Source organism: Dama dama, chromosome 15 (genome assembly GCF_033118175.1).
Source record: "Dama dama isolate Ldn47 chromosome 15, ASM3311817v1, whole genome shotgun sequence".
Classification (NCBI taxonomy): domain Eukaryota; kingdom Metazoa; phylum Chordata; class Mammalia; order Artiodactyla; family Cervidae; genus Dama; species Dama dama.
Window position 1 is genome coordinate 10602378 of NC_083695.1, and position 17424 is coordinate 10619801.

Consider the following 17424-nt stretch of genomic DNA (forward strand, 5'->3'; position numbering starts at 1 on the left):
AAAGAAAATGTAGAATAGCCCTTTAAAACTCAAACCCATAGTATAGGAAGTCTTCAGTGTACGTAAAATTTATCACGAAAGTCACCCTTGAAAATCTTTTTAGGAGATGATTTTTCTCCTAGGTTAGACAAGGTCTGGAAAACAGACTACAGGATTCCTAGTTTCAATTGCAAGCATCAGTGTACTGGTTGATCTCATCCTCTGAATAGACTTTAGAAGCTAGATCCCCTAATCTAAAGAGCCTTCTCCAGCAATTCAGCAGAAGCCCTTGATACTGAGATAATACATCCTGTATAGAGTAATATGTCACATTTCAACATTTCTAAATATAGTTTATATTCGGGGGAAATGAACTGTGTTATATAATCTGTAAATCTCATTACTTACCACTTCTACTTAGCAATTGCTGTTTCATTCCTTGTATCATTACCGTCTGGTAAAGTTCAGATGCCCATGAGAGGACTGCAGCATCTTGCACAACGCAAGTCATGTTTTGCTGTGTAGGTACTCAGGTAGCAACTTTAGCAGACAAATATTTGGGTCGTATATTTCTCTGCCATTTAGAAAAGAGTTTTCCTGTGACAGTGCAAGCACAATATTTTGCACAGTAAATGTGGGTATCTCGCCAAGAAAAACAAAAATCCTGAAACATTTCCCCGGAGCGAAGGGCCTAAATTTATTTTAATGTATGGAAAGAGTTTTTGTAACTCAAATTACTTTTATTATTTTTAACTCAAATTATTTTTAAGCTCAAAAATCACTGAGTTTTATTTTCCTTTATCGTAGGATTTTAAAATATTAAACCGTACCAGTGAGAGTTGTGCAGAGAAGTGAAACGTAGGAGTAAGGATTGTCTAGGACTTGAATAAATCAGCATTTCTTTACACGCAGCCTTGGCCTTGGGCCTTTCATGTTCTCTACAGCGTGAGAGAGCTGCAAAGTGGAAAGAGGCTGCTGCATGCCTTAACCCACGTTGTTATTCCAGCCTCCAAACAGCAATTTGATTAGCTTTTTTTCGGTGATAAAAGATAAAGATTTATTGTACCCCACATACAATTGAAATCAGAATTTCACAGGAGGGTCACAGTCATTAGGGAAGTTTTGGAATACTATTGTCTTAACAAGCACCATATGGGCAGTCGCTGTTATTATTTAACACCTATTAAGGAGGCACCTCATTCTAGGCTTTGAACAGCTGAGAGGCCATAGAGCCCCCCCCCCCCCGCCCCCCGCCCCACACCCCACACCGTCCTTGGAGTTTCGAGTCGATGCCGCAGGTAGGGTGCGTGTTTTCTGGAGAAGGGCACGTACCGACAAGACATAACGGTGAGCTGGTTTCTTTCCAGAAGTTGGAAAGTATAGTCAGAGCTAAATTCTCCTATAGAGAACCGACTCTCTTCCGGCGCTTACATCCGGAACTTTGGTGGAATTCTGACATAGGAACACAAACCTATATTCAAAGCGCTTTAATTAGGTCCAGCGGGCAACTATCACGCCCGAAAGGGGCCACGGGACACCATTTTCTTCATACAAATCAAGAAGCCGGTTGAAAATACGGGAGCTAGGTCGGAACTGTCAAACTGTAGATCTTTTTCACTTTTTATGGTTGCTCAGAATGGCGTTTTTTAAAAGGAAGAAAACAACCGCTGGTTCAGCCAAGCCCTGTTTACTCGAGGGGAAGGAAAGGGGCGGAGGCTCCCGGACTCTCCAGCCGCCTGCGTAAAGGCCTTCGCCCACGAGGAGACTTGCTGTGGTTTCCAGTGCTGCACCCTGACTCACGCCGCGCCCGTATTTATTTATTCTAGAACTTTTTCCCGGGCAGCACAGACGGGCACAGCGCCTGCTCCCCGCACCGCTATCTGCGCACGTGGAGCCGCGCGACCCCGCAGCGGGACCCGGCGGCGGGCGGGGCCGGGGGCGGGGCCGGGGCGGGGCGGGGCCGGGGCCGGGCCCGGAAGCAGCGGCGGCGCGCCCGCCCGCAACGCCGCCCTGTCCCATCCCGCACTGAACGCCAGGCCCATGGGCGAGCCAGCTGCCTCGGCTATAATTAGAGGGGAGCCGCGGCCTTGATCCCTGCCGAGCCTGATCCCTCGCGCCCCCCGCCGGCGTTCCTGGGAGGAATGTGCGGGCGCGAGGCCGTGCGTCGCCGCCAGCGCGCTCCCTGGACGGTCACCGCGTGGTGGACCAAATAAAGTAAAAGGTCTGGCTCCTGCTGAGCGAGGCCGAACAAGCGATCCGGGAGCCAGCCCAGGGGTGTGGCGAGCCCTCGGCTGCCCAGAAAAGATCAAACGCGCGTCGGCAACAGCCGTGCCTGCCTCCTGCGAGGGTCCTTGGCGCGGGCCAAGCCGTACAGGGTGGATTTGTCTTAAGTTGGAGATGGCGCATGACAGGAGCGGCCCCAAATGTCACTCCCTTTTTGGAAATCATGATGCTGCCTTTTTTTTTTTTTTTTTTTTCTTTTTAAAGACTGTGGCTATAATAAGGCAAATGTTCCATGCTGGTGGAGTAAGCACTCATGCTTAAGGGGCAACTGTATTAGCAAAAAACACTGATGCACGGCGCACGTTAATACAAATGTATTTAGTAAGTAAATCTCAGGCTGTGCTCCTATGGGTACTAGCAAGCCAGATAAAGTCTGGAACAACTGACTGCTGAAGGGGAGTTGTCTTTTTAGAGGAAAACTTATACCTTAGAAAAAAATTTTTTCTACTAGTGGGCCCTTGAGGTGCCACCAATTAATTAACTTCTAATTTTTGTTAATTATTGAATTTAATACTCTGTAGCAGTATCTTCCAAAATAATAATAATAAGCATGAGCCCATCCTTTTAACAAAATGACTCTTCATTACTAGCCTTGGAGCGGGGGACCTAGGAACTTCACTGTGATCTAAGAGTTGTTTAACATTTTCAGTCATTGTTTAAAAGGGGATTGCAATAGATGGACAGGAATCTAAAAAAAATAAATAAATCCTTGCTCCAGGGTTAAGAATACCTAGACACAACCCTCCTAAAAGACTTCCTTCATCAACATATTTTTCTTTCTAGATAACAGGCACAAAAACCATTATAGAAGCTTGAGATGGAAATCATACAAAACAGTCCACTCCTTATATATTTTATCGAGGAACCTGGAAGCCTTTTCGGTGGAAATTCAATTCCTAGGAAGTTATTCTGACTGGAGCCTGTTTGTCTTGATACAGCAGAACTGTACTCACAGCCTGCTCTGCTCCTTCACAAAGCTCTTTGAGGGGAAACTATGCTGAGAGATACAAATTCAAGTTTTTGTGAAAACACACCTCAGAATTGTCCAGTTCTATCCCAGGTACGCAAGAACAGTGAATAAAGGTCAGAGAGTCTCCAGATACCTTGGGCTTTGTGTGGTTCTTTCAGGTAATTCAGTTAATTTAGTGTTTCTATTTTGCAATTTTTAAAATGACCATGTACTTACCTCAAAAAGGGTTAAGGAATTAAACTGGATAGTCCCTATGATAGCGTTTTTCATGTCAGTCAGATATGAGACAGTACTGGGTATGTGTGCTAGGCATTAGGTACTTGGGTGCAGTGAGTATGTACCACTAAAAACGGAACTTCCCTGGTGTCCAGTGGTTAAGATTTCCCTTTCCAAAGCAAGGGGCGCAAGTTTGATCCCAGGTCGGGGGGCTAACGTTCCACATACCTCAAAGCCAAAAAACCAAAACATGAAACAGAAAGAATATCATAACGAATTCAATGAAGACTTTAAAAATGGTCCACAAAAAAAAAAAAAAACAAAACTTTAAAAAAAGTCGACTTCTGGTTATATCATGAAAGGGGGTCACAGCAGTTTCGAAACACTGGTGAGAAGCGGCTCCCCCTGCTGTCCCATAGACGATACATCTGCTCTCCTAGGCCAGAATCCCAGGAGTCCTGTACTTGGTACAGCCTGGGTGTAAAGCTTAGCATCAGGTGATTTGTGAACTTATCAACACTTTGGGAGATATATCATTATATTGAAAATAAAATGAAATAAAATTATAGACTACAAATAAAGGAAATGAATATTTTCCTTAAGAGGTTATCTGCTCAGATTTGTTTACTGAAGGGTCAGCCTACCTAAAACCCACCAAAATGGTCTCCCTCCGTCTATGTAAGGCTTTAAAAGCAAAGACGGTACTTGTGTGGCTGGTGGCAGGTGGGTGAGGGGAGACCTGAGGGAGTGAGGATGTGATGGAACCTATTGTATTCTTTTAAGATAATCAATAAAAATGATGTATGATGAAAAATAAAAAAAAACACCTACATTGAACTTTGACTTCAGTAAAATTGTTGGATTTATTTTTTAAAAAATCATTTTATGTCCATGTATTATGAATTACACTTTTCTGCACATGGACCTTTAGGTCCATAAGTAAGCCTTCAGTAATCATGAACTTTTTGTATCCCTGGAAGGAACTCGTTCAGGGTCTCTGGGACCAACATTGGCTGAGTTGAGTGTCAGCCCCGTACCAGACTGCACTGATCATCGTTGATCTGCATGTTTGCTGAGGGTTTGAAGACTTCAGTGGAATTAGGTGGACGACTTGAGTTGCAAGCAGTAAACGAAAAGAGATGGTGTGTGCAAGAATGAGAGCTTGGAGAGGAAGAATCACAGGAGAAGAACCAACATTGGTCAGAGTCATCCATTCATTCACTCGCTTCACTTATTCTTTCTCTCTATAAATCTATTTCATGGTAAAGTATGTGGGCTCTGGAATCAGACTGTTTAAGCTAAAATTCCAGCTCCCACTGTTTTTAACCTTTAGGATTTAACCCTCCAACCTCCATTTAATTATCTGTGAAATGGGTTAAGGATATTACTTCCCTCGTGGAGTTGTTGAGGGGACGAATTGACAGGAGTATATAAGGTGCATACTATGATGTCTGGCGCATAATAAATGTGTCATAATGGTGAGTGGCATATTGGACTCTCAGTAAATAGTTGTTAAAGGAATCCATTTAGTCTCTAATCTTAATGAGGAAACTGTGGTGAAAAATAAGAACCATAAAAATGTGTTTATAAGATAACAGTGAAAACAGGGTTAGCCTACATGAGGAGAAGTTACCCAGAAAGGTTGTACCGAGGAGGAAGCTGAGTGGGGCCAGTCACAGAGCAGGGCCCGCCAACGGGACTGGGGCGAAGAGCAAGCACGGGGATCCTGCAGACGCTGTGGAGCCCAGTTAGGATTCTGCGCTTCCAATACAGAAGCCGCAGGTTCAATCCCTGGTCTGGGAACTAAGGTCCCATGTGCTGTGGGGTGAGGCCAAAAGATTAAAAAAAGGCAAAAGTGGGGGCTGGCTGCACTCACTCCAGCTTGCCACCTCCTCCTGGCAGGGGAAGAGAGAGGAAGACAGCCTGACTCACCTGCAGCTCCCAGGTGGTCTTAGAAGCTGGTTAGTGGCAGTTTCAACAGCCATACTTTTGCTGTGAGAGTCCACTCAGAACAGGTCGAAGTGGTTAAAGACATAACTGTCTTCATTCCAAACCTGGCTCCACCCCAACTTGGCTATGCCCTCAGACAAGTTTCCAGATGTCACTAAACCTCAGCCTCCTCATCTGTAGAATGGCAAGAAAAATAGTACCTATTTCCTAAGTCTCTTGTGAGGGCTAAGTGATTTGTAAAGTTTCCTTGGGATAGTCACATAATAAACATAGTGTCCAATTATTCTGAAACCGGGAGCATCAGAGGGCGGGGAGAGTGATCCCTTCATCCCCTCATCCTTCGGCCAGCACCTGAGACCTCACCACTCAGGTCTTTCCCATGGGTCCTCTATTTCTGGAATCCCTCTGATTGTCCTTTATTTTGACTATGCTGGGTTTTCGTTGCAGAGCGCGGGGGCTACTCTCTAATTGTGGTGTGCGGGCTTCTCGTTGTGGTGGCTTCTCTTGTTGTGGCGCGTGGGCTCTAGGTGCATGGGCTTCAGTAGTTGCAGCTTGGAGGCTCAGTAGTTGAGGCTCACGGGCCCTAGAGCATGCAGGCTTCAGTAGTCATGCCACACTGGCTTAATTGCTTCTCGGCATGTGGAATCTTCCCTGACCGGGGATGGAACACAGATTCCCTGCATTGGCAGGTGGATTTTTATCCACTGGGCCACCAGGGAAGTCCCTGATACTCCTTCTTTAAATGGTTATTGAAACCTTCCCAGACTCCAGAGTTTTCTATCCAAGCCCCTACTCCATGGACCCCTCCCCTGTCACTCTCGATGGGAATGTGGATTTCCAACATTTTGTCCATTCTTGTGCCTACAAACTCTGCCCATCAGGCTTCTGCTGCAAGTCGTCAGGGCCCTCCTCTGCCTGGCTTCTACTGGTCCCATCCATCCTTGGCCCTGAGGGAGTAAAGGAAGGAAGGCCACTGTATTCTAGGGGCCAGAGAGAGCGTGGCTTGGAGACATCTATAGATGCTTCAGTTCTGATTCTGGTTCTCTCTAGCAACAAGGGTTAAGGCCAGTTTTATCCTAAATTAACTAACGTAGAATTATGTACACAAACATGTGCCATAAGCTCCAAAGTAGCATAAAGATGCTGACTTTTACCTAACTTGGATCCCTCTACCTATAGAAGATTTACCTTAGTCATGAATTCAGGAACTTACTTCCCCTTTCGTTTAATTTCTAAAAATATCAAGACTGAGACTAGTTTCTGGATAACATCACTGATTAACTTTTCTCTGGCTGTCTATGAAGTGTTTATCCAAGACTTTCCCCTAAATCTCAGGCTCATCTTCAGGATGCAGCCTTGTCTAGAAGCAGGTTCTCCTGGCTTTGGCGCAGTTACAGTTCACTGGGTCACATTTCTGTCCTGCCTTGAAGAACTGCCATGGTCAGGTGTGTGCCTTGAGGTCCATGATCAGAGCCAGGAAGTCAAAGGTCCCAGGAGAAATGCAGAGTCCTTCCTGCAAGGCTGATGGGAGCGGGGCGGGGGCTATGGGTGAGCCTCCCTTCCCTCTGGTTCCCATTGGAAGGCCACAAGAGGCAGAGCAGTCAGAGTTTATATGCCTAAGGAGGCTGACTACTTTGGGCAGATCTGACAAGACTGGAAGTACCCGTGGTGCTACAACATGGAAGGTACAGTGAAGGAGGCTTGTAAACTGTCTTATTTCAGTGTGGGCTAAAAACTTCATGTGGGATAATTCACATGGGAGCTGCTGCCTGGCTGCTTTCCCTTGAGCTATAATAAATGTATTTATAAGTCACCATGGTGGCTGAGCTTGGCAGGCTGAAACTCAGGCAGAGTATCTTTGTTGTTGTCTTGAGAATTCCTTCTTCAGGAAACCCCAGTCTTGGCTTTTGAGGCCTTCCCCTGATTGGATGAGGCCCACCCACATTATGGAGAGCAACCTGCTTTACTCATGGTCTACTGATTTCAGTGCTAATCATATCCAAAAAGTACCTTCACAGCAACATCAGGACTGGGTGAGCCTGTGGATGAACTGCCCTTCACTTGGCCAAATAACTGGGTACCATGGTCTAGTCAAGTTGACATGTAAATAACTTCCCGAGTTTTTTTCGCCTCCTCTGGCTGTCCCAGGTTGTGATGCTTCTATCGGTGATGATGCTTTCAAATGCAAAGTCACAAAAACAATCTATTCAAACAGGATTCAACTCTAAGGGGAACTTATTGGCTCTTGTAACTGAAGAATCCACAGCAGACCAGATTGAGGTCTGACTCACTTCAGGTTTGTACCTCACCTCTCCCTTGCTTCTCTTAGCTCCACCTTCCCTGTGTTGATTTTATCTTCAGACAGGCTTCCCCCAAGATTATAACATGGTTGACGTGCTTTCTTATTCACACCCAAGAGGAAAGAGAGCAGGGGCATCCCTCCTAGAACAGACCAGAAAGAGCAACAAGCTTGTCTCTGTGTGGCTTGGTCCTGACATCACGTGGCCAAAGGAATAGCCTGCTCTGATTGGCTTAGGTCTGCCCACACCTTGACTGATCCCAGAGCAAGGGGATAAGATTTCCCTGACTGGCATCTAGTTAGGGGTCTTCCCTGGAGCCAGGGGTAGGATCGATCCCAGCCAAACAAGTGACTGCTACACAGTGGCCGAGGGGTGGTCTGGATGTGGACGATAACCTTAGATCTCTGCAGCAGTCTCTGAAGCTTGCAGCTGCAGGGCCCAAGTCTAGGGCACATGTAGAGCTGCAGCCTACGGGGCTTGTGCCCACTGGGGCTGAGTGGTCTCAGCCTGTGGGGTCATAGGCAGCAGAGAGGACAGCTGCCCAGAAAGAGAGGTGTGTTCCCTTGGATGTCAGGGCACAGTGAGTCCAGCGTGGAGGGGTCAGTGGTGGCCAACAAGCTGGCAGCTGTGTGCTCACTTTCAACTTCCTTGTTTCTAAACTGTTTGCCTCCCTGCCCCTAAGGGAGTGATCTCAGGACTGAACTCCTAGCAGCCAACTTTACCACTGTCAGCGTACAAGCAGGGCTGTGACGCTGCCAAGAGGAGTGAGTCACGCTGCTCTGGTTGGGATGGTTTGGTGGGGACAAAGAATGCAGGAGGAAGGTGACTGGAAAGCTTGTGGGGTCAGTCCCTGGGGAGGGGGTTGTCTCTGAGAGTCCCATCTGGAATTTTTTATTATTTTTTTTAAAAAAACTTTTGGCAAAAAGGAAAAATAATAAAAATTCTGCAGGAATATATATATGTATGTGTGTGTGTGTGTGTGTGTGTATATATAGATAGATAGATAGATAGATAGATATAAAATGTATGTATGCTAATTCACTTCAGTCATGTCCGACTCTTTGCAACCCTGTAGACTGTAGACCACTAGGCTTCTCTGTCCATGAGGATTCTCCAGGCAAGTATACTGGAGTGGGTTGCCTTGCCCTTCTCCAGGGGATCTTCCTGACCCAGGGATCGAACCCATGTCTCTTATGTCTCCCTGCATTGGCAGATGGGTTCTTTACCACTAGCACCACCTGGGAAGCCTATATATACACATATATATGCATATACATGCATACATATATATATATTATTACGTGTGCATGCGTGCCTGTTAAGTTGCTTTAGACGTGTGCAGCTCTGTGCGATGCAGTGGACTGCAGCCTGCCAGGCTCCTCTGTCCATGGGATTCTCCAGGCAAAAATACTGGAGTGGGTTAGCATGCCCTCCTCCACAGGATCTTCCCGACCCAGGATTGAACCATATATATGTTGTATACATATATGAAACTGATTTACTTTCCTTTATACCTGACACTAATACAACATTGTAAATCAACTATATGCCAATAACATTTTTTTAAAAGATTCTACCTTGGGCAAAAGTAGAAATCATAAAGAAAGATTCTGATTTTGATGAAAAAAGAAAGAAAGAAAAAGGGGGGGAGTAAGTGAAGTGTCAGGACCTTCATCCTAACAGGCTGTAAACGTCTCTTCTGCCCCTCCCTCTGTGCTGCTGCTGCAGTGCCTTGCACTGGCCTGTCACTCAGGATGTCACAGGTGGGGGATGCTTCACTTTGCTGAAAAGCTCAGGTTCTTTGCACAGAGTTGTCTCCAATCTGGGGTGGGGAAGTGCCCTCTGGTCAGCTCAGCTCAACCATGGACCCTCAGCCTTCCTATCAGCCACTGAACAGTGAGGATCTTCCACTGTCTGAGCCAACACGCATCAACATTGTGTTGAAGAGACCAGCACGCGGGACCTGGGATTACAGGAGGAAAATCAGCAGAGTTTTTCTGTTGCCTGAATACAGTTAGAAAGAGAGGCATTTGGGGCAAAGCACCGCTGGATTTAAACAAGGATGCTGTCATGTAAACAGGCGCATGGTTCTAAACTGAGCAAGAAAAAAAATTATTCTGCTGATTACCAATAGAATACCTTGTGACTGACAAAGGCTTTGGCTTCTCTCATGTCATTGACTTCTTTCTCATGACAGCCTAGAAAACAAAAGCATTGGAAGCCGTCTTACAGAACAGAAAACTGAGGCAGAGAAGTCTAGAGAATTGCTTCAAGTTACAGTAAGTCCCCTGCATGGTTTAGTTGCTCAATCATGTCCTACTCCGCAATCTCATGGGATTCTCCAGGCAAGAGTGCTAGCGTGGGTTGCCATTTCTTTCTCCAGGGGATCTTTCGGACCCAGGAATCGAACTCAAGTCTTCTGCATTGCAGGTGGATTCTTTACAGACTGAGCCACCAGGACCTTCAAGTTGCAAAATTCCAAAGATGCTAATGTGAGTGCCAGCCCCTGTATGCCAGCTACTATACTGTACTAATATACTTTTCAAGGTACTGTACTGTCAGATTACAAATGTTTTCTTTACTTTTTGTGTTTTTTTATATATATTATTTGTGTGAAAAGTATTATAAACCTATTACAGTACAGTACTATACTAACTGTGTTAGTTGGGTACCTAGGCTAACTTTGTTGACTTACAAACAAATCGGATTTATGAACACACTCTCGGAATGGAATTCATTCATACATAGGGGACTTACTGTATATAGTTACTAAGAGAAGCCTCTACTTAAATTTAGATCTGCTAACTCTAAATCCCCACCACTTTTTTCCCAATATTTAAGAGTAACACTTTGGCAGTTGGGGGGGCGGCTATCAATATAGCTGCTGCTGCTGCTAAGTCACTTCAGTCGTGTCTGACTCTGTGCGACCCCGTAGACGGCAGCCCACCAGGCTCCCCCGTCCCTGGGATTCTCCGGGCAAGTATACTGGGGTGGGTTGCCATCTCCTTCTCCAATATCAATATAGCAAATATTAGGTAAGGCGTGTGCCCCAGAATGGATTATACAAGTCTCACTAGCCCCTTTCACCCACTGGTTTCTTCTAGTGCTTCATGGCTTAGCTTGCTAATGCAGGAGTCACATGTTCCTCTTGTCTCTATTCTCCTGGTTTAATCAGGAAAACGAGTCAGAAGAACTGCAATGATTAGCCTGGGATCATTAGAAGAGGAAAGAATTTATATTCACAGTGACTGTATTTCTAGTCCATTGATTAGGCAATTTTGCTTTTATAAATCAATTGGGGTGATTGCTATGCTAAATAAAATGTAGAATTGCTATCACAAGGAAAACATAAATTATTAGCTTTAAAATACAGACTGTCTATGCCTGCAGTTAGGTTTCCTATGGAATATTTCCTATTTTCTCATCCTGATTCCTGTCTTGGTTTTCTCAAGAGGTGCCCTTAGAGGATCCTTAGCTCTGTTGTGGGCCAACAACATGGGGCATCCTGATGTGCGTGTCTGCCTGAGTGTGTGCTCAGTCACTTCAGTCATGTCCAACTCTTTGTGACCCTATGGACTGTAGCCCGCCAGGCTTCTCTGTCCATGGGATTCTTCAGGCAAGAGCACTGGAGTGGATTGCCATGCCTTCCTCCAGGGGATCTTCCTGACCCAGGGATCGTACCCACCTCTCCTGCGTCTTCTGCACTGCAAGCGGATTCTTCATGGCTGAGCAACTGGGGAAGCGCTAGGTATCCTGATATGTAACATTATTACTTAAGGTCCCTTGACAGCTCCCTGGTGGATGCAGGGTGGGGTTCAGAGTCAACACAAGGGACTTTAAGACAATACCACTGCCACACATACCTTCACTCTGCAGCTCCAATCAAGAAGGCAAGATGATTTTTTTTTTAAATATACACAATCACCTTTGGAGGTTCTAGTAACAACTACACCAACATCCTCATCTCTTATAAATGAGTTACATTTTTTTCTTAGGGTATACAGAGGTCATTTCATAAATTGCACATTTCACACTGATTAATCTCGGTGGATTGCCTCTTGCTACAGCAAATATGATAATGTCCAACAATTGTAATGAATAATCATGGAACTTTATGCCATAAGAGGATGCTTTAAAAGCTAAATAATCATTTTTAAGAGGACACTAGAAGATTGAAGAGGGCAGAATGGAGATGGAAGAAAGAGGAGAAAACAGAAAAACAGCAATGAAGGAAGTGCTCAGGGGACTAAAGCGTTGACAAGCCAGAGTTTAGGCTTTCAGCACAAAGAAGGAGGCGTTTGGCTTCAATAAGATGGGATCTGATGGATTCTAGAGACCAGAAGTTTTATGAATTAATTCATTCAACAAACATTCATTGTATGCATCCTATGTGTTAAGGCTTTGAGGATTTTAGATTGTTATCATGTTTTTAAGTTCTGGCAGTCTTGTAGCCTACAGAAAAAGGACTGAAGCACAACAGACATTTAATGAGTAAAAAGAGAAAGGAGAAAGAAAAAGCAGAAATGGGGACTTTCCTGGTGATCCAGAGGTTTAAGACTCTGAACTTCCAGTGCAGGTGGTGTGGGTTGTATCCCTGGTCAGGGAACTAAGATCCCACATGCCACCTGGTATTCCAAGTGACCAAATGATATGGCCAAAAACTTTTAAAACTTTTTTGAATAAATAGAAAAAAAGCAAAAATGGAAGAAAGTAGCAACAGCAGCCAATGCAAACAAGACCCCCATTGCAAGCCCTGATTTTTCCCAGAAAAAATATGTATAACATTTTGTAAATGCTTTCCCAGTTTTCCTCAGGAAAGTCAGGCAGTCTTAGGCACGAGCATATGACACAACTTTTGTAAGTCCGTCCCTCCAGCAGATACTGATTATGAGGAACAAAACTCAGATCCTGTTCTCAAAGAACTTAGAATCTACTTGCAAATTTTGAACTAACATACATTAAATTATAGATCCCACCTAAGATGACGTTCAAGCAGGTCAAGGGAGGCCTGATGCATACTTTGGCTGCAAGGTTCAAAGAAGGGAGCAAGTCAAGCTGGTGATGGAAGGGAAAGGAAGATTTCATGGAAAGGATGGGTTCCAGGAGGTACCCTGGAGGTGGGGGAAACCACTACATCAGACGGAGCAAAAATAAGCATCGCGTATGTGGGGACCAAGCAGAATCTGTGACTCCTAACTGAAAGATAATTACTGGGGAGTAATGGGACATGAAGTCTGACTATAGCATCAGGGGGAATTTCCAAAGGCCCTGAAACTCATGTATGAGAAGACGTCAGGGGTCCAAGGGTGTCTGTCATGACAGCAGTGTCGGGAGAAGTCACCGGGGCAGAGGTTTTCATGAAGGATGGAACTGCGGCTCGGGCGTGTGGAGTTAAGGCCGCTGACAGGCCACTAGATTCTGAGGAACTGGACCAGCATCGCAGCACAGAGGAGCTAGGAGATGAGCCATTTCAACAAAGTAGATCAGACTTGGAGACCAGTCTGGTTTAGGGCATGGATGGGAAGAGGGCGTGGAAGATGCAAATATCGTCCATTTATGTGAAGCGGAGCAAGATTCACCTTGGGAGAAATGCCTAGATAAGTGAGTAAAAATGAATTGATGCTATAGAAAAATGAAAAAAAAAGAAAGAATTGATGTTAAGCTGGGGGCACACTTCAGAACAAAAAGAAGAACACGCCTCCCTCCCCACCCCCCAGGGTTAGGCAAGGATGGTAATAGGTGATGCAAAGCACATCCAGCAGGAAGTGGGCCAGGCTGCCTGGCAAGTTGCCAGGTGTGGTGGAACAGAATTGAACCAGGACATTCTGGGCACTCAGGAGGTGTTCTCCATCCTCTACCCTGAGGATCGTGTGTATGCTGCATGGGCATCACGTGTTCATTCCTGCCTCCACTGACTTGCTTGTTCCGTGTGTGCTCTGTATGTGTACAAGGCTCCGTGCTGGGTGCCACGGCAGAAAAGGGTAAGGTAGGCTTGGGATCTTCAGGAAGCTCCCGGTCTATGGGGAAGAGACAGATAAACGTGTGTGTGTGTGTGTGTGTGTGTGTGTGTGTGTGCTAAGTCACTTCAGTCGTATCCCACTCTTTGTGCTCCCATGGACTGTAGCCCACCAGGCTCCTCTGTCCATGGGATTCTCCAAGCAAGAACACTGGAGTGGGTTGCCATGCCCTCCTCTAGGGGGTCTTCCCAACTCAGGGGCTGAACCTCCATCTCTTATGTCCCCTGCATTGGCAGGTGGGTTCTTTACCACTAGCGTCACCTGGGAAGCCCACGGATCAACACAGAATGGAGCAATAAGCTGAGGAAAGCATTTGACATAGCCATTACAGATGCTCACGGATGCTGTGTTGAATTAGGATTAAAGAGGGTAAAATTTCAGAATTCCTTCGAAGCTTTCAGGATTTTTTTTTGCAGGAGCAGAGAGTGGCATGAGTCAGGGTTAGAGGTTTGTGTCTCAGGAATTCACTGGTAGTCCAGTGGTTAGGGCTCTGAGCTTTCACTCCCAAAGACATAGGTATGCTGTCAGCCCCTTGGTGTGTCCAAAAATTGTTTTAAAAAGAAAGAAACAAAACAATTTGTGTCTCAAAGTTCAACATGTAAGAGGCAAGGGCTGTAGTCCTTCCAGAGACCTAGAGAAGTTAAGCAGTGTAGCTCCCGGGAAGCTAAGACGCAGAGAACATGCTTTTTTACATCAGAATACCAAACTGAGCCAAAGAACAAGGCTCTTTTTTTTTTTTTTTTAAATCTTTACCGATTAGGATGCTTTTAAATGCTATTTTCTGGGTGCATACAAAGTCGTGAAGTTCAGATTTTCTTCTCATCAGTGTATGGCATTGGTAGGAAGTAAGCTCAGATCTTACCTCCAAAGTCACAGCTCTGGGCAGGCAGCGTTCTTCTGTGCCCTGTGCGTGGAGGAGAGGCGGGCTGTGGTGGACACTTGGGCTCAAATCTGCCATTCAGATGTTCCTGATTTAGGTCCAGCAGGGCTGCCGGACACTCTCAGCAGGGAGAGGAGTCGGGAGCCAGGAGCCCTGGCCTCTGGGACTGGTTCTCAGTCTGTAACACTGCGACCTTTCATCCCCAAACATCTCAGACATCCCCACCCCCAACCCTGCATGGCCCCGGGAGAGCCCTGATACATTTGCACTAGGCTTAGGGTGTGTGTTTTGGGGGGGGGGTGTGAGTTACTCAGTCGTGTTGGACTCTTTGCAACCCCATGAATTGTAGTCCGCCAGGCTCCTCTGTGCATGGGATTCTCCAGGCAAGAGTACTGGAGTGGGTTGCCGTTCCCTTCTCAAGGGGACCTTTCTGATCCAGGGATTGAACCTGGGTCTACAGCTATGCAAAAAGGAAGTTTACCTAAGTCAGTAACCGCCTAGGCTTGGACATCCAATAGTCTGGGTTCAAATTCACCCTGCAGAGTGTAGTTAGCTATGAAGTCTGGGCAAGTTATTTTCTAGGGCTCTGTTTTCTTATGCAGACTGGGCACAAGGAAAGCACTGGTCTCACAGGACGTTTGTGGATATTGAATGAAATGATCTATTTAAAATGCTTCCTGCTGTAGCTCTACCTAGTACGTGTTCAACGTGTGATCCTTGGTATCTAAATATGCCTGTACCCGGGTTCTGGGCCAATGCTAGGGGTAAACAGGGCTGCCTGTACCCTTTGCTTCTCTCTCCTAGCAACCCAACTCAAATATCAGCCACTGAAACTCTAAACCTCATTAACAGGCAGCTTCATCTCTGAGATACTTTCACCATGTGGTATGAACCCCACTTTGACCCCCTACTGTTTTGTTTTCCTGCTAATTTTCTGGCTAATTCAAGGACTTGAACAACAGTGTTACCCCTGCCCCCACCCCACACCCCCCAACCCCCACCCCCACCGGAAGACGGACAGCAGGCAGCTGGGGAACTGGGGTCATGGCAGCCCAGAGGTAAATCCTGCCCAAGAAGCCCTGTAGGAGAGCCCACAAAAGAAAGAGACTCTTTGCCAAAGGAGATTTTATTTTGCAGTTTCCAAAAGGTAAGGGAACCCTTCCAACATTTTTTTTTTTTGCTTACAGACTCAGAATTTAAACATCGGACACTGAATGGGCAGAACCTTGGCCCACCCCTGAGTGCCCGGGGCATGTTGCCAGCACCGAGAGTTCGAGTTTCTGCCCAGTAGGCTTGTAACCTGAACTTTCTGTTTCTAAAATCCCAGTTCTTAGTAGCCAGCACACATTTTGAGCCACAAAATTCTGAGAATTATTGCACTTGTCAGCTGCTAAGTCACATGCCCTTCAGCCTGGTCCCTTTCACTGGTATAACCGTACTTCTGTTAGAGACTATGAATTTCACTGTCACATAAAAATTGGCATCTCTTTTAATACCACCCAGGGCTTGCCATAATCAGCCAGAAATATACCGTTGGGCTTGTCATAATTCATCAATTTTCAGGATCCCTCAGGAACTCCAAATACAATGACTGATAGCAAATTAATGGATCCTCCCATTTAACTTCATTAAAGGACTGACCCCATGATGAAAATTTAGTTTAATTAGGATAATATCTCATATTTAAAGCGCCTCAAAGCCAGGAAGACCACAGATCTTCTCTCTTAATTTTTAGAACAACACTATGTGTCACTTAGAGCCAAGCTTAGTGAACATGTGTGTTTGTTCCCATTTCATGGATGAGAAGAATTTGCTCATGTTGACAAGTAAAATAACAATTACAGAGTTAGGAGCCAGGGATGCCAGCCCAGACTCAGGATTCGCACTTAAGATTGACTTTATTGGCTTCATGTATGTCTGTGAACTATTCAGCAGAATAAAAATATATACAGAATCTTTTTTTTTTAACATCCATATTTAATGAATAGGGGATCCTGTGTACACGGCCAGGCTGTAAATAGACGGCAGTAGTGGAATGCAGGCATGGACAAATATAGAACGCAGCTTGGGCTCAGCAATGCTGCCCCTCCCTCGTCCCCAGTCCCCAGGCTGGTATGTTAACTGGTCTGTTTGGAAGCTTTCTTCTTCTTCTTTTTTTTTTTTTTTAAGGTTCAGTTGCATGATAGTACAAAGAGCCTTGTGTTAGGATCTCAACACTGCTATTTATACCCTGTGACCCATTAAGCACTGATTCCTTGGTTGGGGTTCTCCCAACATCTTGAGAAAAAAAAGAGGAAAAAAATAGCCTGACTGGAAAAAAAAATAGGAGTTCTCATTTAACAATTCTCGAGTCAAGAATTTGGAAACATGACCCCAGCCAAAGCTTTCAGAGGCCTGGTATCAAGTGTTGTTATTTTTGGTGGCTGGAGAATCAGGCTGCTTGAGGAAAGGACGAGGTGCCCAGTGGCTGCGGCAGGAAGCAGAGCAGGGTGGGGGGGGCGAGGCTGACCTCACAGGAGGAATCTGCAGGCAACTTGGCCAGAAGAGAAGCGCACCATCCTTTGGTCCACCTCCCCCCATCGGAGGGAGGCGCGACGTCCACGTTTCCCCTTCCGGGTTTCCCAGCGACAGCTCAGCACTCTTCGTCCCGGATGCCCTGGGAAACAAACCCCAGTGATGGCTAAACCCCACCTCAGCCCCTCCAGGGGATTTATTTTTCCTTAAATGCAGTATTTCCCGTGAAAGTGAAGGGCCTCCCCCTTTTGGGAAAGCTACCCGCTGGAGATATTTTTATGCTCTGTCTGCAGTGGGTGAAAGGGAATCCTGGCT

The 17424-nt window shown here is 45.7% G+C and overlaps 1 long non-coding RNA gene across 3 annotated transcripts; it reads left to right on the forward strand.

Moving 5' to 3' along the window:
* The first annotated feature begins 2027 nt into the window (after nucleotides 1-2027).
* Nucleotides 2028-16453, forward strand: LOC133069965 (uncharacterized). Of its 3 annotated transcripts, XR_009696041.1 has the most exons (6): nucleotides 2028-3322; nucleotides 4429-7083; nucleotides 7614-7694; nucleotides 9896-9977; nucleotides 10082-10190; nucleotides 15783-16453. It is a non-coding gene; the product is annotated as an uncharacterized LOC133069965 (long non-coding RNA). The 3 variants fall into 3 exon arrangements; XR_009696040.1 differs by having other exon boundaries at nucleotides 4429-7694; XR_009696042.1 differs by having other exon boundaries at nucleotides 4429-7694; nucleotides 10129-10190.
* Nucleotides 16454-17424: the final 971 nt, after the last annotated feature.